The 25,000-nt window shown below is 37.8% G+C and overlaps 1 protein-coding gene across 9 annotated transcripts in view; it reads right to left on the bottom strand.

Annotated features, from left to right (window-relative positions):
* LOC136847847 (homeotic protein ultrabithorax-like) overlaps window positions 1-25,000 on the bottom strand; it is a 1,187,590-nt gene that overhangs the window by 10,143 nt on the left and 1,152,447 nt on the right. The window contains exon 7 of one of the 9 annotated variants that reach the window (XM_067119822.1): window positions 6,721-6,854. The exons of 7 other annotated variants lie outside the window; for them this stretch is intronic. The gene's annotated coding sequence lies outside the window, so the exon portion shown is untranslated. Of the gene's footprint in view, window positions 1-6,720; window positions 6,855-25,000 lie in introns of those variants that run through there. One more of the 9 variants, XR_010855863.1, reaches the window with a different exon arrangement.

Here is a 25,000-nt window from a genome sequence, read left to right as displayed (position 1 = left end):
GGGAGATGGGCGCCCCCCTCGGAGGGGGCGAAAAGTGGGGAGAGAGAGAGAGAGAGAGAGAGAGAGAGAGAGAGAGAGAGAGTGTAATAATTAAAAAATGTACTCCCGTACTTGATTCGCATTCCTTGTTATGAAAATGAAGAAAAAATTCAATTTTCACTTTCTGATTTCCGCCGCCGAGAGAGAGAGAGAGAATAATAATAATAATAATAATAATAATAATAATAATAATAATAATAATAATAATAATAATAATTAGTCTCCCGTACTAGAATCACGTCTTGAGAAAAATAAGAGGAAAAATTCAATTCTCTATTAAATTCTTTATCCTGATTTTCCGCGCCACGAGAGAGAGAGAGAGAGAGAGAGAGAGAGAGAGAGAGAGAGAGAGAGAGAGAGAGAGAGAGAGAGAGAGAAGACAATAACAAAAAATAGCTTCCCGTACTTGATCACACCTTGAAATAAAAATGAGAAAAGATTATTCCTTCATCCTGATTATCCGCTACGAGAGAGAGAGAGAGAGAGAGAGAGAGAGAGAGAGAGAGAGAGAGAGAGAGAGAGAGAGAGAGAGAATGCTTTAGTATAATAATTTAAAAAAAAAAATAGCTTCCCTTGAAAATCACGTCTTGAAAAAACTCAAAAAATCAGATTCCTTCATCCTGATTTTCCACCGACTACTGCTGTCTAGTAGATAGATAGGGCCGATAGACAGGGACGGAATGGGCGAAATGAAATGAAGTATGGAAGACATATGAGAGACAATTGGCTCGCTCAGGGTTGATGGATGAAAATGTGGGAGACAATGAAGGGGATAATGAGAAAAATATAAAACAAATGAGCTGGGTAACGAAGGTAATGACAGGTTCAGATGAAAATGATAACGGCCGCTTGATGAAAACAGGTCCTCGGAGTTCGCTTTTTTTTTTTCGGGTGGACAAGACCTGGCCCCAATTACCAAGCGCTTTTAAAATGGTAATGAAAAGTAAAAAATAAATTTACCACAATTTTTCTATTTTTTTTAGAATGTATAAAATAATCTGGTGAGTTTTAAAGTGGTAAAGAAAAGTAAAAAAAAGATTACTCTATTTTTTCTATTTTTTTAGAATGTAAAATAATCTGGTAAGTTTTCTGGAAATTTTATCTAATCTGGTTAGTTTTCTGAAAGCGTAACTAATCTGGTTATTTTGAAAAATGTAATTAACCTGGTTATTTTTCTAAATAACGTGACTAATTAGGTTAGTTGTTATGAAAAATGTAACTAATCCGGTTAGTTTTCTGAAAGAGTAACTAATCTGGTTATTTTTCTGAATAATGTGACTAATCAGGTTAGTATTATGAAAAGTGTAACTAATCCGGTTAGTTGTCTGGAAAATGTAACTAATCTGGTTATTATGAAAAATGTAACTAATCTGGTTTGTTTTCTGAAATATGTAACTAGTCTGGTTAGTTTTAAGGAAAATGTAACTAATCTGGTTACGTTTCTTGATAATGTAACTAATCCGGTCATTTTTCTGATTAGTTACGTTTTTCAGAAACTGTAACTAACCCAGTTACTTTTCTTGGCATTGTAACTAATCCGGCTAGTTTTCTGAAAATGTAACCAATCCGGTTACATTTCTTGATAATGTAACTAATCCGGCTAGTTTCCTGAAAAATGTAACTAATCAGGTGAAGACTTCTATCGATATGATTCTGATTAAAAACGCTGTGTAACCAAGGTATTTAATGAACATTTTTGCAAAAGTTAGGTTTCTTAGAAAATTAAAAACTGAATTACATTAAAGGTCTCTTTAGTTATTATATATGAAGTAACTTCATTTCATGAAAATTTCCTTAACGCTTTTCGTCATCTTATTCCTAGCAGTTTTGCTCAAAAGGATCTATGTATGTGTAGCCTATGTGTGTATTTATGCCAATATGCGTTAGTAAGTGCGCGCGCCCGCGAGCCTGTATTCTACGCCATCCTCCGAAGCGGAAATTCTAGCCGAGATTCCTATCTCCCTATTTTTTTTTTTTTTTAAAGGGCGTCATCTCCGGGTAGAACTCATTGTGGGGCAATTCCTATGCTAATCGTTTAATCGTGTACCAGATTCCTTGGTTTATTAGGCGCCATTAGTGTGAAAAATGGCTATTCACTTCTGCCCCCCTTTTGCTAGAGATTATTAGCTAGAGTCATGTGGAGTCTGTGTGTATGGACTTGTTATTATTAATGACACAGCCAAAGAGCATTGATTGGTCTATGTTAAGTTAGCTTATGTTAAATTAGTTAACATTCTGGTGTCCCTTTGAAGCTGAATAACCAAACTTTACGGCATTAAGTTCAAAACATACTACAAAAATGAAAAGATCAGAATGATGAGATTAACCTAAAACAAAAAAATTATTTACCTTGTTGTACAAAGTATTCACTAAACATAAGTTACGAAAGTACATAAATCATTTTTAGGACCACACAAAACTACGATGAAGTTCATTGCTACTTACTTTTACCATTGTTCAGTATAGGATATGACGTCATTTCAGAAGTACAGTTATACTAAAATCGAAAATATAGCTGTAATGTTGTGGTGTGCTCAATCGACTATGCTCTTTATTTAATTATTATTATTATTATTATTATTATTATTATTATTGAACTGCCCAGTCACCTCATTCGTAAATTGAATTTTTGTGACGGCAGCAAATACGAACAACGTAAATAATACATGAATCATCACCAACTCTCCCCCCCCGACCTTTCCCTTTGGCAGCTTGTTAATGTCACATAGGCTTTCTCCCCTCCCCTCCCCTCCCCATCTCCCATAACGACGCCCCCTTCACCACGAAACCCGTCCATCTCACCACCAACTGAGCTTCAATGACTGACACAATTAATCTTTCCCCGAAGCCCGATTGTGAGACCGAAAGACCAAAACCAAAAGGCCAGCAGCGGCCATCGAAGGTCCGTAAACCTTCCTCCCTCATTACTTTCTCTCTCTCTCTCTCTCTCTCTCTCTCTCTCTCTCTCTCTCTCTTCTCTCTCTCTCTCTCTCTCTCTCTCAGCGAATCCTTTTTCGATGATCCCGAAACTAATGCAAGGACCTCGTCAGTCAGCTTCCCTGGGTCTTTTACCCTCCCCTGCTCCGCACCCCTTCCTTTCCCCAACCTCCCCGCAGTTTCTCTTTTGAACTATTCGTATAATGTAGTTATTTCCTTTTAGAATATGCATAGTTTTATTTTTATTGAAAGGAAATGACTGACATAATTGTGACTATTTTTGTAAACAGCAATAATAATAATATATAATAATAATAATAATAATAATAATAATAATTATTATTATTATTATTATTATTATTATTATTATTATTATTATTATTATTAAAAAACTATGAATGCTCTAAGCTCTTTTAATAATGAGTTTAAAATGGCGTTTCACAACTATTAAAAGCTTGTAATTTTCAGGCTATTTAAATTCTGTCACCAGAAATAGTGTACACATAATAATAATAATAATAATAATAATAATAATAATAATAATAATAATAATAACATGAAGCGGCTGTAAAACATTTGCAAGCGTTTAAACAGATCGTTATTTTTAAGTCAAATTAAAATTAAAAGAATTGTTTTCAGAATATGAGGTACACAAAATTATTTATATAAATATATGTGAAATAACATTATGCTCCGAATGATATGAAACCACGAAAAATCGAGAGAGAGAGAGAGAGAGAGAGAGAGAGAGAGAGAGAGAGAGAGAGAGAGAGAGAGAGAGAGAGACTCCAAATGATATGAAACCACGAAAAATCGAGAGAGAGAGAGAGAGAGAGAGAGAGAGAGAGAGAGAGAGAGAGAGAGAGAGAGAGAGAGAGAGAGAGAATCTGTGTGCGTGTGGGTATGAAAAACTCCATATCCACAAAACTGGGTTTAGTGACCGTCCTAATTTAACATAATTTTAAAAATGCAAAACTTGCTGACATTGATGAATGACGCTTTATGCTTTTTATGTTTTTTATGGTCGCACAGAGAGTGGGGTCAATTGAAAGTTTGGGGATACACGCCCCCGCCCACGCCCCCCTCCACGCCAAGTGTATCAAACAGAAGACTACTACTATACTAACTCAGCAAACACATCCCGCTTCTTAACTGTACTTGATTCTCCATTTCCTCTCTCTCTCTGTTCCCTAAACCCTTCTTCATCCATCCTTCTTTACCCTCTTTGGCCTTAATTCCAGCTAATTCTCTTCGTGTAGTGGTCACGGCAAATTCCTAAGACAAATGAACTCCAATAAACGAAAGGACCCTTTTGGATCCGCTGGGAAAAGAGCCTCGATGTAGTATGGATAATTCAAAAGGCAAGAGGATTTGAGAGAGAGAGAGAGAGAGAGAGAGAGAGAGAGAGAGAGAGAGAGAGAGAGAGAGAGAGAGAGAGAGAGAGAGAGAGAGAGAATTTTTTCACGAATGACATACACTTGATAAGAATCGAAAACTATCGTTAGATAGTTGGCATGGAAATATTTTTTGGTCTAGTGATGGGATGCCTACTAATGAGAGAGAGAGAGAGAGAGAGAGAGAGAGAGAGAGAGAGAGAGAGAGAGAGAGAGAGAGAGAGAGAGAGAGAGACAGTGGATACTTACTAACAAAGCATGAGCCTCCTATCCAATTTTATTTTTCAAAGAAATAGACAAGTCTGGGAGAGAGAGAGAGAGAGAGAGAGAGAGAGAGAGAGAGAGAGAGAGAGAGAGAGAGAGAGAGAGAGAGAGAGAGGTGCTGGTAGAATCTGTGAAGAGAAATTATCAAGTACTAAACCCTGTGGAACGCCTTGAAAGTCAAGGACGCATAAACAGAACGATGGGGATTAGGAGACATTCATTTAAATTTCATTTCATAAAATAGCATTCAAACAATGGCTAGAAAGTAATTATCATTAGCAACAAAAACATACTCTTCCAAATCACGTCAATTTTCCGTTCGCATCACCTGGAAAAGAACTAGAATTTTCCTATTTTACAGGAAACACAAAATCTTCGGTGTTTGTGTAACCGTCTCGTGTGTTGGCTCAGTGCTTCTGCACCGAGACATGGTGGAAAAAAGGATTCCTGCATTTCAGTGGTTATATAGAAAAATTTTTGTCTTTTGTTATTAGAAATAAAGAGAAACAACAACAACACATAATACAAGGTATTCCAATGTATTTTTTAAAATGACGTTCTTCTTTAAAAAAAAAAAAAAAAAAAAACGAAGCCACAGAGCTGGTATGGGAATGCAGACAAGCAGAGAGATGAACAAATGTCCGGTACACATTAAAGCAGAGTTGAAAGAATTGAGGATTAAAAATTCCTGGACCTTCTTGAGGATGATGGATATGCATTTCAGAAGCACACGTGACAGGAGACAAAAATGATGAAAGCGCGACCTCGTCGAGTAAGAAATATACAGACACAAACAAGCAAGCAAGGTAGGATTGTCAAGGAAGATTTTTTTTTTCCCAGGACAGCAAATCGGCACTCTTGATCTGCTATTGCCCGTGATGATGTGTATGTTATATTTTGGGGAAGGGGTACAGGAACTGGCGGCTTTGGTGTTATTCATGAACTTGAGATGGATAGGGCATGGGTTTTTGTTGGGGAAGCTGGGAGAGTCTGGTGGAGGGGGCGGCCAAAATGGAAGTAGGTCCAATACCTGTAAGAACTGGCAGCTTTTATGTTACTAATGAATTTGGGATGGATTGAGATGCCTTTTTTTGGCGGGGGAGCTGGGGAGAGTCTGGTGGGTGGTAAGGGGGTGGGGGAAAATGTAAGTAGGTCCAATACTTGTAAGAACTAGCAGCTCTTGGTGTTACTAGTGAACTTGGGATGGATTGGAGATGGGTTTTTGTTGGGGGTTTTGGAACTGGCAGCCTTTTAATGTTATTAATGAACTTGGGTTGGATAGGGATTTTTTTTTTGGTGGGGGGGGCAAACTAGGGATATTCTGGTGTGGGTGGGTAGGGGGATGGACGAAAATGCAAGTAGGTCCAAAACCTGTTGGAACCTGCAGCTTTAATGTTATTAATGAACTTGGGATGGATAGTAGATGGGTTTTTTTTTTGTTGGGAGGGGGGAAGCTGGGAAGAGTCTGGTAGTGGGTGGTTAGGGGAGGTGGCGGGCGGGGGAGGGGAAATGCAAGTAGGTCCAAAACCTGTTGGAACTGACAGCTTTGATGTTATTAATTAACCTGGGATGGAGAGGAGATGGGTTTTTTTGTGGGGAGGGGGAAGCTGGGGAGAGTCTTGTAGTGGGTGGGTAGGGGGCGAAAACGGAAGTAGGTCCAATACCTGCTGGAATTTGGCAGTTCTGATGTTCCTGATGAACTTGCGATGGATAGGGATTTTTTTTTATGGAGGGGGAGCTGAGGAGAGTCTGGTAGTGGGTGGGTAGAGGGGGAGGTGGGGGGCGAAAATGGAAGTAGGTCCAATACTTGTTGGAATTTGGCAGTTCTGATGTTATTGATGAACTTGGGATGGATAGGGATTTTTTTTATGGAGGGAGAGCTGGGAGAGTCTGGTGTGGGGGTAGGTTTGGTTTGGGGGGGGAACGAAAATGGAAGTAGGTCCAATACCTGTTGGAATTTGGCAATTCTGATGTTACTAATGAACTTGGATGGATAGGGATTTTTTTTTTGAGGGGGATTTGGGAGAGTCTGGTGTGGGTGGGTTTGGGTGGGGAGGGGGACGAAAATGGAAGTAGGTCCAATACCTGTTGTAGATACCAGGCCTCTTCGCCATTCCTTAGGCCCGGACACCTCCCAGGATCGCTTGTCGGATAACTGGCCAAAGAGGCTGCCTGAGGCCGGCCCCCGTCAACACTCGTTTCCATTGCAGTCTGACTCATCTGGGGTATTAGAGGAAATATATCCAGATGATGCTTCATGTCTTATAGGAGGGACTCCAATATCATTTTCCACATTTTCCATTTAATGATATTTTTTTTTTAAAGTGCCGATTTTTTTTTTATCAAAATCGAAAAAAAATGCAACACACAAAAACATTCATTCTGTCTGCAAAGGACGCAACGTCATTTTATTTTTATTTTCTTATCATTCTGAATTAAGTTACAAGGATTGGAAAAGTCTTTAGATTATTCTATAATTGCTGTTACCTTAGCCTAGATTTATGTAGCATAATCTTACCCACTTCGTCACTGATTTTCCGAATAATTATAGTGCCCTTGGCGGAGTTGTTTCAAGTACATTTTGATCCTTTCGAGTCACTGTCGAGAATATTTTGTTCGTAACGAAATTTTTCCTACTGAAACATCTTCATATATATAATGTTTTTTCATATGTGTACAGCTATGTATATAATGTACTAAAAGTAGACGAAAATCTAAAAATAAAATTATATGAAAATGTACAGTGCAGAATGCACACGAGAGCGTTCTTCCCTGTTACCAAACCTGGAAATTCCTTATTCACTAACTCTGGTTCTCTCCCACAGCTCAACGTCCCAGCCGCAGCATTTGGCATAACAGCGCGAAAGCCATCAGCGGGTTGGTAGGGAAGCAGAACATTAATAATCGATCGTCAAAGGGGTCTCTAGGGGAGTGTCATGCCCCCTTACAACGCCTCACCTCGAATTAATGAACGTAATTGACCGCCATATCTGTAGGTATATTTGGGTGTAATCTTTTGGCTACGGAATAATAGTTAAGAAAAATCTACCTATTCTAAATGCGGATTTTGCAGCCACTAATTGCTGTTAACATAAGATGAATGCATACTGAATATTCAGGTTGAACCCCCAATTGCTGTCAACGTAAGCTGAATGCTTACTGAATATTCAGGTTGGGGTTGCTGAATGCATGCTGAATATTCAGGTTGAACCCCTAACTGCTGTCAACATAAACTGAATGCATACTGAATATTCAAGTTAAACCCCTAAGTGCTGTCAACATAAACTGAATACATCCTGAATATTCAGGTTGAATCCCACATTTCGATTAATGATTTCATGTATACACTGGGTAAGTTTTGAGTAAAGAACCAATTTTGGGAATGGAATGTAAATCAGTATACTTTTCAATAAGTGTCCTAAATTGATTCTTGGCAACCAGTGTTTTGAGTTAAGTGATATTTAGATTGCTTGTTAGTTGTTTATACGCATAATGAATGTTCATTTGCTGTATACAAATAATTTAAAGTATATAATCAAGAATTGTAAAGAAGTACATATATTATTATTTAAGAATATTTTTTTTTATTCAGGAAACGTCATGGCTTATTGCAAGCTGATCTGACATGCAGTTTGATGAAAGTTTTGCATCACCACCCCCTCCAAGTTTTAACATCAAAATGACAGAAATGTTGCAGACTTTCGGAGAGAAAGACGACAACGATGGGACTGACTGCTATGCTTCAGCAACTGGATAAAGCAGGAAGTAGTCTGAAATGCATTATCCAACACAGAGCGATGATAATGGTCAAATAGCAAAGGAACACAATGAAATAGTGTTTGTAAGTGGGAATTTCATGAGTACTTGTTTCTAAGAGATAAAGTCATTGTTCGAAGTGATCATAGGCCACTAGTAGCCACCTTTAGGAGCTGCCCCTGCTCATTTGCAAAAGATTACTTCAGGTACAGAACTCTGATGTTTTTGTCCAATACATGGAAGGCAAGTATACGTGAATTACTGGCACTTTTGGCCGTGCTAAAAATGTCCTCAAGTCAAGTTTTACAAATAGTTTAGAAACTGTAGTTGTTCCTACAGAAGTAAAAATCATGGCCTTTTGTGAAGTATTCCTCAGCACAGGCTGAATTGATTACAAAAACCATGGCCTTTTATGAGGAAGTATTCCTCAGCACAGGCTGAATTGATTACAAAAACCATAGCCTTTTATGAGGAAGTATTCCTCAGCACAGGCTGAATCGATTACAGAATCGATTACAGAATTGGAATGTTTTTCAAGAGATCACTGGTCTCATTTGTGAACCAGGTGATATTAGAAAAGTAACCACTGCTTCTTTGCCAAACCTATTGCAGATGACAGGCCAAAGTTGTGAGGTTACTGCTGTCCGCTGGAAAGGAGTTGGACTGTCCTATCTTACCAAAGGGTAAACCAACGTGCAAACTTTGCCCTAAAAAGATGTGTTCTTTTGTCTATGTTGTCAAGACAAGCTCTGGCTGAGAGGTAGCCTTACATTGCAGAATGAATCGGTCTTGGGTTCTTCATACTCTTTAAAGTGTTAAGTTAAAGTTGTGGTGGAAAGTAAGCATTCTGATAGCTGGGATACCTTGATCCAACTCGCAGTTTCCTTCAAGTCATCCAAGGTGCCGAAGGGTACTTGGCCTAGCCTTCAGGGACGACCATGCTTAAGTGTCCAATATCAGAAGGGGTCAGAACTTCTAAGAACCATGACAAGGACTCAGATTTCTTCTTTGCAAAAGGACCAGGAGTCTTTCCAGCCTTTTGGTACACACTCTACAGCTCTGGCTCTATGGGAGGCTAGGTGACGAGGAAGGGAGGCTGTGTAGTCTCCAAGCTTCCCACCTGAAGTATTCTGGTTGGCATATGCCTGGAGGTTGAATTGGTGAGTAATTAGCTGTCTTTCCTATCTTCTCTTCTTCCTTCATCGGCATGGCAGTAGTATGGCTGAGTACGTGCTGGATAGGCAATGATGCACATGGACTTCACTCTCAAGCATCCTAGTTTGGGGCTTCGCCTCATAGGGTGCGATTCCCTCTGCTCTCCTTTTTAACAAGGGGAGCAGGTGGTAACGTTAGTACTAATCTGAACCCAAAGGGAACACATGGTAAGTTAGTACTAATGTGAACCCAAAGGAAGCAGGTGGCGAAGTTAGTACTAATCTGAAGCCAAAGGGAGCAGGTCGTAAAGTTAGTACTAATCTGAACCCATCAATTTATGACTGATCTGGTTACTATCTGCCTTTTGACCTGTGCTACTATATTTAGGGCACCTTTTGGTTGTCTGAAGTTTTCCTGAAGTGAGAGTTCAGAAACATCTTACTCTGGCTCAGGGCCCTATCAGTCTTGCATCCCTATGCCAGAATGTGCAGGGAGTGTCATTCCTCCCCTTGTTTGCGATTGTGACTGAGAGCATGGCCTTTGGTAGTGGAGATTTACCTTGCCAGTTAGTGGAGAAACTGTCCTCCCACTTAAGGAGTGAGTTCCTTACATAAAAGGCAATGGTTTGTATTCCCATTGGAATATATTATAAATTAAAAAAAATAATTTGTATTTTTCATAGATATACAAACAACAGGTTCTATCAAACTCCCACCCTGACCATAAGGTATAGTCCCTGATGCAGAAAGAAAGAAAGAGCTTGACTACTGTAGGTGAGTGGGGGCTTCCCCCTCCCCCCACCCTGTCTACCTCCATTAACTAACCCTTTTAACAAGCAATTCCATCTCATGCCGAGGAATACTCTTACAAAAAAGGTTTTAGTTTGTTTACTGTACCTAAGAAAAATACAAATTACTTTAAAAACTGATATTACAGGGAAATTTTGATGGTTAAACCACAAGGATTGCAAGCATTAAAGCCCCACACAGTAGAAGATGAAAGTTTACCAAAAGTTACCCATTGATTTTTAACGGACAGCCTGAAACTCGAAATGAAACACCCTATGCATTACAAACTTCAGAGTAAAGATGGTTTGCTTTTCAAAAGATGACAGAGCTCTGACCTGAATAGTCTTGAAGGATGTCAGAGAACGATGAAAGAAGCACTCTTGGTCAGGGATGTCTTGTGATTCACAAATTCAACGATATAGATTCACTCCCTCCCCCTAGAGAACCTCATAAAAATCATGAGTGTAAAAAAGGCCATGGGCTAAGAATTGGAACTGATATTGGTTATTTTGAAGAAAGAATTCTATTAGTCATAGTTGATTATTTCAGTAACTCACCAAGGGGTAGAGACGCAGATGTTGACAAGCCCCATAAAGGAATTTCTGGGAATACTTGCAAGATTTGGAATTCCTGATCAACCAGGAACAGATACCAGACCACAATTCTGCACAGAAAAATTCGGAAAATTTGCAAACACATTGGATTTTCATGTATAATTCCTCAAGATTAAGATATCAGCAGTCCAACGGGAGAGCTGAAATCCCAGTGAAGACTAAAGAAACAGTTCATGTGAATTATTGGGAGAAAATGAGTTTTTGGCATTACTGGACTGGAGAAACACTCACAACGTAGGAATGGATATACGATCCCTGCTCAACGATTTATGGGGTCGTAGATGAACTATGATACCTGGCATGGGAAACCAACTGATAATACCAGGAAAAACTGTCCACATAAGCTTACCAGGAAGAAAGATATGGACACCTGGTACATGTATAAAAAAAAGTAGCATCTCTTTCATATCACGTACAAAAATAGGAGACACAACATCAGGAGAAATAGTCGACAGCTAAAAAGCAACGAACGAAGAAAGACGCACAGAAAAAGTATTTAACAGATGAAGAACAACTTCGGGAACCCATACCAATGGGAGAGGATTCATCACAACAAGGACGAGAAAATGAAACTAAATGGCCTCGCAAGTAAGTTGAGAGTTATAAATTACTTGCAACAGATGACTTTTAAGTAGCTGAAGTTTTACGTAGGTCAACAACAGCTACACAGTAAGACAACCCCCAAGCGCTGTGGGTACCCAGGTCAACAACAGGCACAGTAAGACGACCCCCAGAGCGCTGTGGATACCCGCTGTGGGTACCCGTATGTCTTAATAGAAATTTATGCACGCAGTATTGTTTTGGTAAAGCTTGATATGTAAACAAAATATAAATGTTACGTTGTTTCGTTATTTAACAGTTAAGTATTAGATTTTCAGTGCTGCATGTATTTATACTTTAAGCTTTACTGTAAGCTTTCTAGGAAAGAGAAATGATAAATACTTTAGCTTACTATAAGCTTTCTAGGAAAGAGAAATATAACGAATGTTTTAAATTAGGTTGAAATTAGAAACGTTGCTGTCATCTGTACATAATTCCGGAAATATATACTATATATCATTAAAAATTATGCTTTTTTTGTTATCAAGAAACGCCGTAATTACTTCACTCTTCATTAATACCTGCCTCTGAAACTTGCCACTGGGATCTTGAGAAATCAGCGCGGATTTTGATCGCTCGAGAAAAGGTCACTATTACGTAATCATACTATTTTAGGTCACACACTCTGTAGTTAATCGATTTTGGCCTTCTTCAGAACTATTACTAAATATTTTAAAATTTAGGAAGGAATCTGAAAACAAGGAGAAATAAATAAACGATGATGTCTAGAAGGGCTAAGTCAAATGAAAGTTATTCTACAAAAAATTACGCTTCACGGACGCAAGACGCATGTGAATAGTGTCTTTGAAATAAAATGGCATCACGCAAAAGCACGCATGCATAGCACTTCAAATTGCGATGTTAATAAATGTAAATTGTATAGGACGCTGACTTGAACTGCAATATATTTACCAGTGACAACACCATGATTTTGGAGAATTCTTTTCACTTTAAAAAAAGTACTTGGGTCTGAATTTAGCTATGACTGAAGCTTTTCCATTACATACAGCAGTATTTTAGTTCGTGCATGCAAGTGTTGACAAGTGTCTTTCCGTGCGTGAAATAAATAACAGGACAAAGGAACTGCAGGAGACAAGTGCCTTCGGTGCAAATGAGATATGAAAAAAACATTTCACTCAGAAGGGTCACATAAACACCCTTGGACTCAACGAATTAAAAATCATGACACTCGAAAAGACAAATTTAACTACGTCACGTAAAGCTATAAAAATCAGTCGTTCACGTAACTACGTCTGCAATTTCATAAACAATACACAACTACTATTTATATATGTATGTATACTTTCAGAACACTAATGACCTACCCGAAGGGCCTCGTAGTCGTCAAAGGCAACGACGCCTCGCGTATCATCGTCGTCAAGAAGTTCTTCCCCCTCCTGAATCAACCACATGTCAGAACACTACTATACTATAGGCACTACTGCTAAAGTCGAGTACCTCTGCAAGAAGTTATGGCGGTGCCAGGAAGGAAGGGAAGGAGGAGGCCTACACATGTAAACACGCGCTCTGCTCCCTTCTCTCTCTCTCTCTCTCTCTCTCTCTCTGTACTTCAATCATCAGCAGCTCTAATCTCTCCCTCTCCCTCTCCCTACTCTCATCTTTACCCTCCCACCACGGGTCGCCCCTCATTTAGTTTTAACTCGTTCTCAAGTCGTCATCTTCCTTTTCCCAAAACTGAGTCTCCCCCTCACCTCCAGCCCCCTTTCCCACTAACTCAGCCTCTACCCCCCCCCACAAGCCACCATCACCCCTTTTTCCCCTTTCCCTGGTAATTTTTGAAAAAGGGTTTTCCCCAGCCAATGACGACTACGAGGGCGATGATGAGTTTATCACATTTTCCTGCGCGTTTTCCGAAAATGCCGACCCGTTGTTTGTGGAAGGAATACCGGCGGGTCATTTTAACTTCCTGCGTACAGTGATTTAAAGGGAAAAAAAAATGGCGTTAGGAAAAACAAGGCGAGAAAATAGGAGAAATGTGTTTTTTCAGGCGAGGGTTCGACAACGCAAGACAGACAATCCTGATTAATAGTCGTTACGGCAAGAATAATGTATAGACCACGATGCTCCGCCACGCTACTGTCAACATTGTGGAAATGCTCTACTAAGCCTAATTCACCCTCGTCACAGCATGCAGCTGTTCTCTGTATTAGTTAATTTAATTTATAGTTCAGTGCTGCGTTATTTAATATGCTGTTCACCAACGTTACACACACCGATATTGGTTAATACAATTTACCATTCAGTGCTGCGTTATTTAATATGCTGTTAACCAACGATATTCACTGTCAAGCCTCAAATATTTCTAAAACAAATAACTCTTGCAATTAGTGAAATGATCTTGTATCGTTGACATGGAAATAAAATATTAACCTACTACATGAATTTTCGATCATAGGAGTCATATATATTATCTGTTCTCTGAATTATCATAGAATCATATATATTATCCGTTTTATGAATTACCTTAGGAATCATGTATATTATCTGTTCTCTGAAATACTCGTATCTTAGGAATCATATATATTATCTGCTCTATTAATTACCTTAGGAATCATATATATTATCTGGTCTCTGAAATATCTTAGGAATCATATATATTACTGTTCTACGAATTAGCTGATGGAAGAGCTTCAGAGCACTGTAACCGGAGTACTACGCAAGTTCCTTTGCCTCCGACGGACGGATTGGGGCAATGAGGGAGAGGAGAGGGAGGGATGGAGGTCCTTCCCTACAGAGTCGCCAAAACGACTTCCTTCGTCGGAGCTTGCCGCGGGCCACCTGGTAAACACTGACTAAGACACTACTAGCCCTCTTTCGACAAGAGGTCTGGCTGGCCTCGATCTTTCCTTGGCGAGAGATGAAAATGACTTTGTTGTTATACCAACTCCCCCCACTAAAATCCCCTCTCCCCCTACAATGCTTCCCTCATTACACCCCCCACCCCCCAAAACCTCCTTCCCAAAGCCTTGTTCGCTATAATACCCTTCTCATTGGGCTGCCGCCTGCCTGGAAGACCTCGATAATGTAAGCCAATCAGTCTTGCATACGTTTCATTCTATTGCCTAATCGTGGCGATTCCCAACACGCGAGAAATTCAGTGTAATTTCAGTGATATCCTGAGTGTTTCTGATGGAGTCTAATAATTAACAACAAGGCGCTGTTATAATCTATATCTCTTCTTTCTCATATTTCAGCAAATAACTTCCTTCAAACTCCCAAGAGGTTTTTTCAGGGGAGTCAGAGTTAGGAGGCGCAGGAGAAGTCGAAACCGCTGTGTTGTATTCTTCATCAGCGGGAGCCTGTTATTTTAATACGCCTTCGCCCACTCTCCATTACACCCGGAGACCTCGCATGACTGCCTCGCTTACCGGTTCATTTTTGAGGGAACTGGTGCGCGAACATCATCAAATGGGAACTTTCTGCCTCGAGGAAAAACCGTTCTGTTCAACATAAGCCGCCGCCGCCCCTCCTCCTCCTCCTCCCCTCCTCCTCCTCCTCCTCCTCCTCCTCCTCTCCTCCTCCTCCTCCCCTCCTCCTCCTCCTCCTCCTCCTCCTCCCTCCTCCTCCTCCTCCTCCTCCTCCTCCTCCTCCTCCTCCTCCTCCTCCTCCTCCTCCTCCTCCTCCTCTCCTCCTTCCACTGGACCTACGCTGAATGAGAGAGGTGAAACATTTCCACCCAGTCACAATGAGATACTTCTTCTTCTTTCTCCCAAGGTGTGTGTGTGTGTGTGTAGGAAATTTGGTCTCCATTTGGCCTCCTTTCACCGTCTCTCCCTTTTCCCGTGAAAGTGTTGAAGCGCTTGGCATTCAGGCCTAAATCTCATATTCCAATTCCAATTCCTGGGAATGTCAGAAACTGTTCGAGAGTATGAACAAAATACTATACAGCGAGGTTGGAGGCAGGTTATAATGGGGTTACTGAAGAAAGCAAACGATGGAAAACAGACTGCTGACAAGAAAACAAAGAATTAAAACACACTTAAAAGCACTTGGAGTAAAATGGAGTGAGGCTAGGGGATGTGCTGAGGATGTGGCTATGTGCTTACGTAATCTCTTATCTCACAAAGGCCCGAATGCAATAAAACTACACAATATCGGCTCCTGCAGCCCCAGGAGGTTTCCAGAACGGATCGAAAACCGCCACGAAGCCCTCCCCCCACCAAAAATAAATATCGAACTAGCAGTTGCTCCTAAATAGGCAAACCCTCCAGTACAAACGAAGTGTAACACATAAAACTTGAGCCCAACAAGAGAAAAAGGGCCCAGCCAGGGTTCCACACCGGCGGGTCCCCAAAGTGTAACAAAACAGTTGGGAACCATAAAATCGCACAGGAAATAACAGGAGTCAAAGGTTTCTCTCCTTCCACCAGGTGCATCTCTGTCACAAAAGCTGTTCCTCCTGCTGCTGCTGCTGTTGCTGTTTCTGCTGCTACTTCTACACTGTTGCTGTTACTATGACTTCTGTCTCTCCGTCACGTGACCGGTGTCAGAGAAATGATCAATTTCGATTGATATGCTTCTCACTGAAATCAGCTTTCACCTACCAGTCATGGAGGACTTTCGTCAGCACGCCACAAAGAATAGATATTACCAATAGAAAATTCAAGACAATAGAACCCTCTATCAGTACTTCAATAAAGTAAAAAATCTATAATCAATAATCAATCAAATTATAATCAATGATTAATCCTCTGTGTTATCTATTTCATCTTTCATAAATCATGGTGGAATAATCTTTTTAACGAATCAACAATAAAATTTGGATACAACTACAAAAAAGACCTTAACGATTATTTTCATTAACCTATTTAGAAACAAAGTGGTTTTCGGTACAAGCTTATTTTAATTAGCTTACTAGTAAGACAGGCAATGAAAGGCCCTCTCTTTTAAACGCTTTTTGATCAATAACTTCAGGAACCGTATTATGTGTCTCCGAATAATAATAATAATAATAATAATAATAATAATAATAATAATAATGGAGAAAGAAATCCACAGTTTTGTAAATGTACATATATTTAAAGACAGATAAGTACAGATAGCTTTTGGGAATCTGTTTGATTCCAAAAGGACTGAAAATACAGATCTATCTTTAAATATAATGTACATTTACACAACTGTGGATTTATTTCTCCATTTGAAGACTCATGCTACTATGAGCATTTTAAATAATAATAATAACGGAACAGGAGTGTGACTACTGAATAGATATGGAAGAGAAAAGATTCAACTGAACATAGTATGAAATATAGTCAGCCTACAATTAGTTGACGAGTATAAGTCTCAGCAGAGCGTTGCTAAGGCAATTTGATTATAAAATTGGAAGAGGTTGTTAAAAAGAATCTAGAAGGGGCCTAAGTAACTATAAAAAAAACTTTTATAAAAGTGCTTTATTAGTTATGTAGCAGTATAAACATGAATTACAAGTGTGTGTGTTGCTGAAGAAGCTCTTGAGATTGCGCAAAAAAAAAAAAATGGTTATAATTTTTTTTCCCTTGTGTATATGCATGCACTTGTGATGACAGGTATGTATAAATATTGTAATATTTTTTTTTAAACGCAGAGTATAAATGTAAGTATATAAAGCATCTTATAATGCCACAACCCCCTAAAAATTATATGTATATTATAATACGTATGTATATATATATATATATATATATATATATAATATATACAAACATATATATATATATATATATATATATATATATATATATATATATATATATAATATATATATATATATATATATATATATATACAGTATATATATATATATATATATATATATATATATATATATATATATATATATATATATATATATATATATATATATATATATATATATATATATACATATACATGTATATGTATATATACAGATATATATAAATATATATACATTCATACACACATGTATGTATGTATATATATATATATATATATATATATATATATATATATATATAAAGATAAAACATAAAATAACTAAAACACACGTGTAATACAGAATAAAAAAAATTCACCAGAGTTATTTAAGATGAAAGGAACAAAAGTGTCCACGGACAGCTTCGAAGAAGCGGGGTAAACCCTCCTGCAAACAACTCGCGGTCGCTCGTAATTTGCTACGGGGCTCGACATCTCCCCAACCTTCGCAGGGGCAGTGCCGTCAGTGCCTCATGCAGTGCACTGTAGGCATTACTAGAGTTCTTGCAGCGTGCCCTCGGCTAGCTGCAATCCCTTTCGTTCCTTTTACTGTACCTCCTTTCATAATCTCGTTCATCCACCTTACTTTCTTCAACCCTCTCCTACCAATTGATTCATGGTGCAACTGCTTTAGGAGTTTTCCTCCTGTTACCTTGCAAACCTTTTCCTGTCAATTTCCGTTTCAGCGCTGAATGACCTCATGGGTCCCAGTGCTTGGCCTTTGGCAAAATTCTATATTCAATTCAATTCACTACATTTAAAGAGTGTCCCATTGGGATTTTTTTCTTAGAACTCAGGAGAAAATTTATCGATTGAAATAGGGGATGATTTTAACAAAAAAATTTAGATCAAATATATTTAATGATTGACGGACCTTAATTATTACAGTTAACATTATCCATAGTTTTTATTACTATTATTGTTCCACAGTCATTTTTTTCTCTCTTTATCAGCCGTCTGCACAGGCTTAACAACTGGTTTTGGGGGAAACAGGGAAGGAAGGGAATATTTTCTGACAAAGAAAATAAAATCTCCATCGCCCTCCCCCCCCCAAAACCGCCCCACCATTTTTTGTCTACCCTACACGGCACGTGTAGTGGTGGTGGTGCTCTCTCTCTCTCTCTCTCTCTCTCTGGCCAAACCGATAGGCTGGGGACCGTCCTACGCAATTTCACTAAAATGGCTGATAATTTCCATGACCTTCTCTACTGTGACGCCTTTGAAACTAGGCCATGTCCAGCGAATATATGAAAGCTACAAAATTCTAAATTTCTGCAAAATCAAAGATGGCTTTGCTCCGAATCTGTCAAATCATCTTAACAAAGAGGACATGGCTCATTCATCCTCATTTGCAAAAAGTTAAGTGCACCTCATTTGCAGCCTCACGGCGTCTCACTATAAAGGAAATGTGTATTCACTGTATCTCAACTATCACAAACCAACAAGCGGACGTATGCGAACATAATTTTGACAAAGTAGGATATCCGGAAGTCCATGGATATCCTGCGGGTCATTTCAACGACCCTGATAAATGACGCAATCCTACCTCGATCTGAAACCTTGTGTTAAATTCCTAAGTCAGGTTCGGCACCATTGCTAGTCTGTAAGTCCCCATAAGGGACGGCCTCGACGAGGTAATCCACCTGCCATCAGGTAATCCTCTCTCTCTCTCTCTCTCTCTCTCTCTCTCTCTCTCTCCAATTAACAGCTACCCCATCCATGCCCGTTCTAAAAACTGTAGTTCGATATTTATCAGGTGTATGTCGTTCACGAAAAAATTCAAAATTCTCTCTCTCTCTCTCTCTCTCTCTCTCTCTCTCTCTCTCTCTCTCTCTCTCTCTCTCTCTCTCTCTCTCTCTCTCTCTCTCTCTCAAGTAGCCTGAATGCCTGATATTTAAAGAACAAAAATTATTTCATAAATGATGTTAGAAATTACATTACGTCATAATTACCAAGGGATATCTTCTCCATTACCAGATGTGGATTATTTACCAAATTATTATTCTACTTTGGAATCTGTACGTACGCACGCACACACACGACACTGATTTTTTTTTACGTCCTTTGCAGAGAGCATTTAAAAAAAATCTTAAAAGGCACGGCACTTGTAATTTTCAGTCTTTTCAAAGGAAAATATTATTCAACAGTATTCGACTTTGAATACCTAAAATTTGAGAATCCGTACGCTAGTAACACAATATATACAATTAAGTACTTTTAAAAATATATATATATATATAAAATATACATCATGACTCAAGATTACATTGAAAAAAATTTTGGGAAAAGGATGTCCTTAGACATTAATTCAATACAGTACAAAGAAATATATATACACATGAAACAAACAGCAATTTATGACGGGGAAAGAACTAGTACACAAATGGGATTAATGTATGGATGACCAGAAATAATTCATGTGACAGAAATGATTGTCCATTGAGTCACGCGTGCAGAAGTCGAGTTTATTATCATGATTTTTATTATTATTATTACTTATAACGGTGTACAGAGAGGGAGATAGGCTCATTTGCCTCCAGGGAAGTAAAGGTGTAAAGGAAAAAGGTGTTTTTCATATATCTGAATTTGTAGTATTCAATGTCCAAGTCTATAATTATATCTATATCAAGGACGCGAGAAAATATCCAATTTTTGGGGGGAGAGAGAGGGTCAATAAAGTAATTTTTTTGCTCCAGAGTCTGAAATGGAAAATAATTAAATAAAAAAAGTGATGTATATAAAGCGAAATGATTAACTGAACAAAATGTATATTTTTATAAAGAGTTTTTTTTTTAGTCTTTTTCTTCTATGTATATATTTGAAATAGCTGGTCGCGAAATTAAGATAATTAACTTTGGTATCGAAGCGAAATTATTTTAAAAAGCACAGACACAGAGATGCACATACATACAAACACAAACATACAAACACAACATACACGCACACACACACATATATATATATGTATACATATATACAGTATATATATATACATATATAAATAAATATATATATACATACATATATAATATATATACATAAATAAATAAATATATATACATACATATATAATATATATAATACATAAATTATATATATATACATACATATATTTATAATGTATATGTATTACGTATGTATACACACAAGGTAATATGCACACAGCAAGTGTGCACGAACTTTCACATTATGCAATTTGCTCTGCTTCTTTGGAAAAAATCTAGAATAATTACAAAGATGAAAGCAGGGTAGGTATTTTCGCAACCATTTTTCCCCCTTTCATTTTCTTTATCGGCTGTGTAGTTCGACTGGAAAAGTGACCGATATAAAAAGCTCCATGCAAAAAAAAAAAAAACCTAGTCAACGAAAATGGGAAATTGACGTCGATTCCATAAAGTCTTTGGGAATCGCCCGCCACTTATCCCATGCAAGACGACTATGACAGAAGACCAAGACCAGTGGTTCTCAACCTGGGGGCCGCGCCCCCCTTGGGGGACGTCAGCAATATCCAGGGGGCCGCGACGCATATGGAAAAATGAAAAATTCTCTAATTATATTCGTTAAGAAGCAGTGTCAAGTATCTCACTAATTAATTCCCAAAAGCATAAAAACACCCCTTCTCTTTCTCTTTTTTTTCCATTTTGCTTTAAATCTGGGATGGAACTTTTATCATAGATGCAATGGGGGACGTGGGGAGAAGGACCAACTCTTAGAGCGGGCGTGGTAATAAAATGGTTAGGAACCACTGACTACGACAGAGCAGTCATAGCATTTATCCAAAATTCTATTGCCTAAAACTTTTCGAGGGAAGGACACCCTTTAGAAGACTGTTTAAAGGTTTATGAAAAGTATCTATAAGAGCAGTGGTATATCAGTGCTATATATTATATAGATATATAGAAAATGATTTTCAGAAAGAGTGTAGACTATTCTCCATCCACCCTTTTCCATCTTCACCCGTAATTACGCAGCTTCCTCTTCCTCTTATCGTTTCCTCTTCTCTCTCTCTCTCCAGATCGCATCACAAAAGCGTACCCCTTCCCCCTCCCTCCCCTACCCTTCCCCTCTCCGTCCAGTTACCCCATGCTTCCCTCCCGCCTCCCAAAAGTTGCCCTATTCCAACTCACCCCATTCGCGGGGTGACCACCCAGCCGTATAGCCATTAACACGTGCCCTGTCCCTATCCCAGGCTAAACTCTCTCTCTCTCTCTCTCTCTCTCTCTCTCTTCTCTCTCTCTCTCTCTAGCAACTCTTTATCGATCCGCTTATTCACATTATGCGATTTTGGGGGAAAACTATAGAGGAAAAATCCGGCCATGACCATTTTTTCTATTACATGAAATCACAGTCGATTACTTGAAGGGGCTTCGGACCCCTGGGAGCCATTGCCAAATTCCCTCCAGCGGTCCCCAGGAACGGTCATAAGATTACAAGTTTTTCAGGGAATGCAAGGCTTGGTCTCAATATATATTATATATATATATATATATATATATATATATATATATATATATATATTATATATATATATATATATAATATATATATATATATATATATATATATATATATATATAAAAATTTAACGTATACTGCTATATATATATATCTACGCATATCTGTAACAAAATTTAACGTGGACCTTAGTTTGTTTTAAGAACTAAATAACAAACAAACTAACTAAAAGAAATAAATATATAAATACACAAACATATATATACATATATATACATACGTGTTTACAAAAATACCTAACCAGTATATAAGATATATGTATGTTGAAAACGAACATGAGTCTGATACTAAGAAATGTTTAATGTTCTTTTTTTATATCTACACAAGTACTAAAGCTCAAAATTTATTGAAATTTCACGACCAGTGATGAAACGCAACTTTTTTGTGTGTTAAAAAACATTAAGGCGCTTACAAATTAATAAAACCACACAATTATGTAAATAAAGCTAAGAGTATTGAGAATTCTTGTAAGATAAAGTTATAATCTCCCATTTTACTGTAGAAAATATACCGTATTTTAATACAACAAAAATCAGGAAAACTGTAGCTCTTCCGTGGGAGGAAGAGGTAAACTGGTCTGTCCAGGTGACGCCGAACCTTTCGAAATCAGACAATTAACTCTCCCTTCCATTCCATTCCATTCCATCCCTAACCCTTTATTAAGAAGGCCAAAAAGGACGAGGGTTGCCCTGAAATTTCAGATTTAATGGTAAGCAAACCATTACCGTCCCATCTGTTCCTCTCTCTCTCTCTCTCCCACTCTCTCCCTCTCTCTCTCTCTCTCTCTCTCTCTGTTGTAAACAAAGAAAATGATGCATCGATGCACTATCTATTCAGTTACGAGTCTGCTATTCCTGCATAGAATACCGAAATTTATTAAGGCTGTTGAGATTATATATATATATATATATATATATATGTATATATATATATATATATAATATATATATATATTATATATACATGAAACATATATATATATATATTGATATTCAAAAGTATTTGCTTACTCCCCATACAAAAATGGGGAAAGCACGTTAAAAGAAGAAGATATATACATATATACATCATGTGGAATAAGGCTGCTAGTCCAGTGACATTATCCACCTTGTTGCAGATTACAACAGTCTGCTAACTATCAGGTACCCAATTTACTGCTTAGGTGAACGAGTACACAATGGGTAATAACGAACTGGGTTTATACCGCTTCGTCTCGCCTAGAGTCAAACTTGGGTCCTCTCTCTAGTGGGCGAATGGTATAACTCCAGCAGGCTTGAGGTTGTATGTATCACTATTATATATATATTATATATTATATATATAGGTATATATATATATATATATATATATATATATATATATATATAATATATAAGGATTATTATCACTTTGTATACTAACATTATAGCTGTATATGATATATATATATATATTTGTGATATATATCAGTCCTTCGTCAATGGCTTGATGTAACATACCTACACCCTGTTTCTTATTTTTCATAATATAGATAAATAATGTATTTATATGAATATATATATATATATATTATTCATATATAATATATGTATATATATATATATGTATGTATATATATAATTAGATAAATATGTATTTATATAATATGTACATTGTTATATATTTATATTTCATATCTGTAAATCACTTTGTTATATATAAATACATTGACATATATTTATATTTCATATCTCTGTAAATCACTTTATTTACATGCATACATACATGCAGTTTACGCCGCTGGCATACATACATATATTACATACATACAAATACACTTACATACAAACACACACACACGTCAATCGTGCCTGGAACGTGATGCGCGCCTGCCAATGAAAATGATGAACGAGATCTTACGGAAAGGAGGGGGGTTGGGGGGTTGGGGTGGGGTTGTAGTGTCCAACCCCTTCCCCGAAAAGTGTCAGAAAAGTGCCACGGAAAAAAGTGCCGGTCGTAAATTTCGGGGCTTACACTTTTACAAAAATTGATAAGTAGAACGTCGGGGTTAAGGAGCGTCGTCCTTTCCGACAGTGAATTATGCTGAGGCGAGAGTTGAATTATGGGTAAGGAGGGAGGGGGGGATCCCTTTCCCCCCACCCCCCTTCGCAAAATGTACAAGTCAACAGAGTCGATATGTAAGGAGAGATATAGAAGAAAAGCGAACTACTGAAATGGTTTTGTCGAGAGAAGAAACGTAAAATTAGTTTTCGTTACTTGAATTTATATAATAATAAATATATGTATATATAATTTTGTATATACTCTATATGTCTGTATATAAATATATATGCATATACATACATATATATATATATATTACATATATAAAAATATAATTTTATATATACATATAATTAATATATATATAATATACACATATAGATATATATGCACAACGAAACTATTTAAAGCCTATAAATAAAAAAAAGGTAACCTCCCTTATTCTAAACAAAATATGCAAATGAAATTCACCAAGTAAAACTAAAATTAAAAAAAAAAAAATATTTAAAAATCTCCGCAAACTGAAAGTCGACCCAGAAAGATCCATCTCAGCTTTAGGCTACTGGCCATAAATCAGGTCGGGGAGGGGGAAGGGGTCGCCTCCCCCCCTATTCCATCTGATTGAAAAGACCTCCAGCCAAATATGATAATGGCCGGACGCTTATATCGAGGAGGGTCGCTATTTTTCACAAGCGAGAAGTGCCTCGTTTGGGGTGAATATCACATCCCTATCAGGACATTGTGCGCAGAATCTGGAAGTACGGTGATGGCTATGTGTTGTTGTTTGTTTGTTTGTTTGTTTGTTCCCATGTTTCGTTTCCGTTTGAGTTTTTAGTTTTCTGTAAAAGAAAACTACCGTACCGGCTTTGTCTATCCATCCGCACTTTTTCTGCCCGTCCTCAGATCTTAAAAACTACTAAGGCTACAGGGCTACAAATTGGTATGTAGATCATCCACCCTTCAATCATCAAACATACCAAATTGCAGCACTCTAGCCTCAGTAGTTTTTATTTTATTTTAAGTTAAGGTTAACCATAATCGTGCGCCGGCAACGATATAGGACAGTCCACAACAGGGCCGTGCTTAAATTTTCATGGGCTGCGGCTCATGCAGCATTATACCGAGACCACCGAAAGATAGATCTATTTTCGGTGGCCGTGATTATACTCTGTACAGAAAACTC

Source organism: Macrobrachium rosenbergii, chromosome 17, assembly GCF_040412425.1.
Source record: "Macrobrachium rosenbergii isolate ZJJX-2024 chromosome 17, ASM4041242v1, whole genome shotgun sequence".
Taxonomy (NCBI): domain Eukaryota; kingdom Metazoa; phylum Arthropoda; class Malacostraca; order Decapoda; family Palaemonidae; genus Macrobrachium; species Macrobrachium rosenbergii.
Note: the sequence above shows the minus strand (reverse complement) of the source record. Positions and strands in the feature narration are given on the sequence as shown.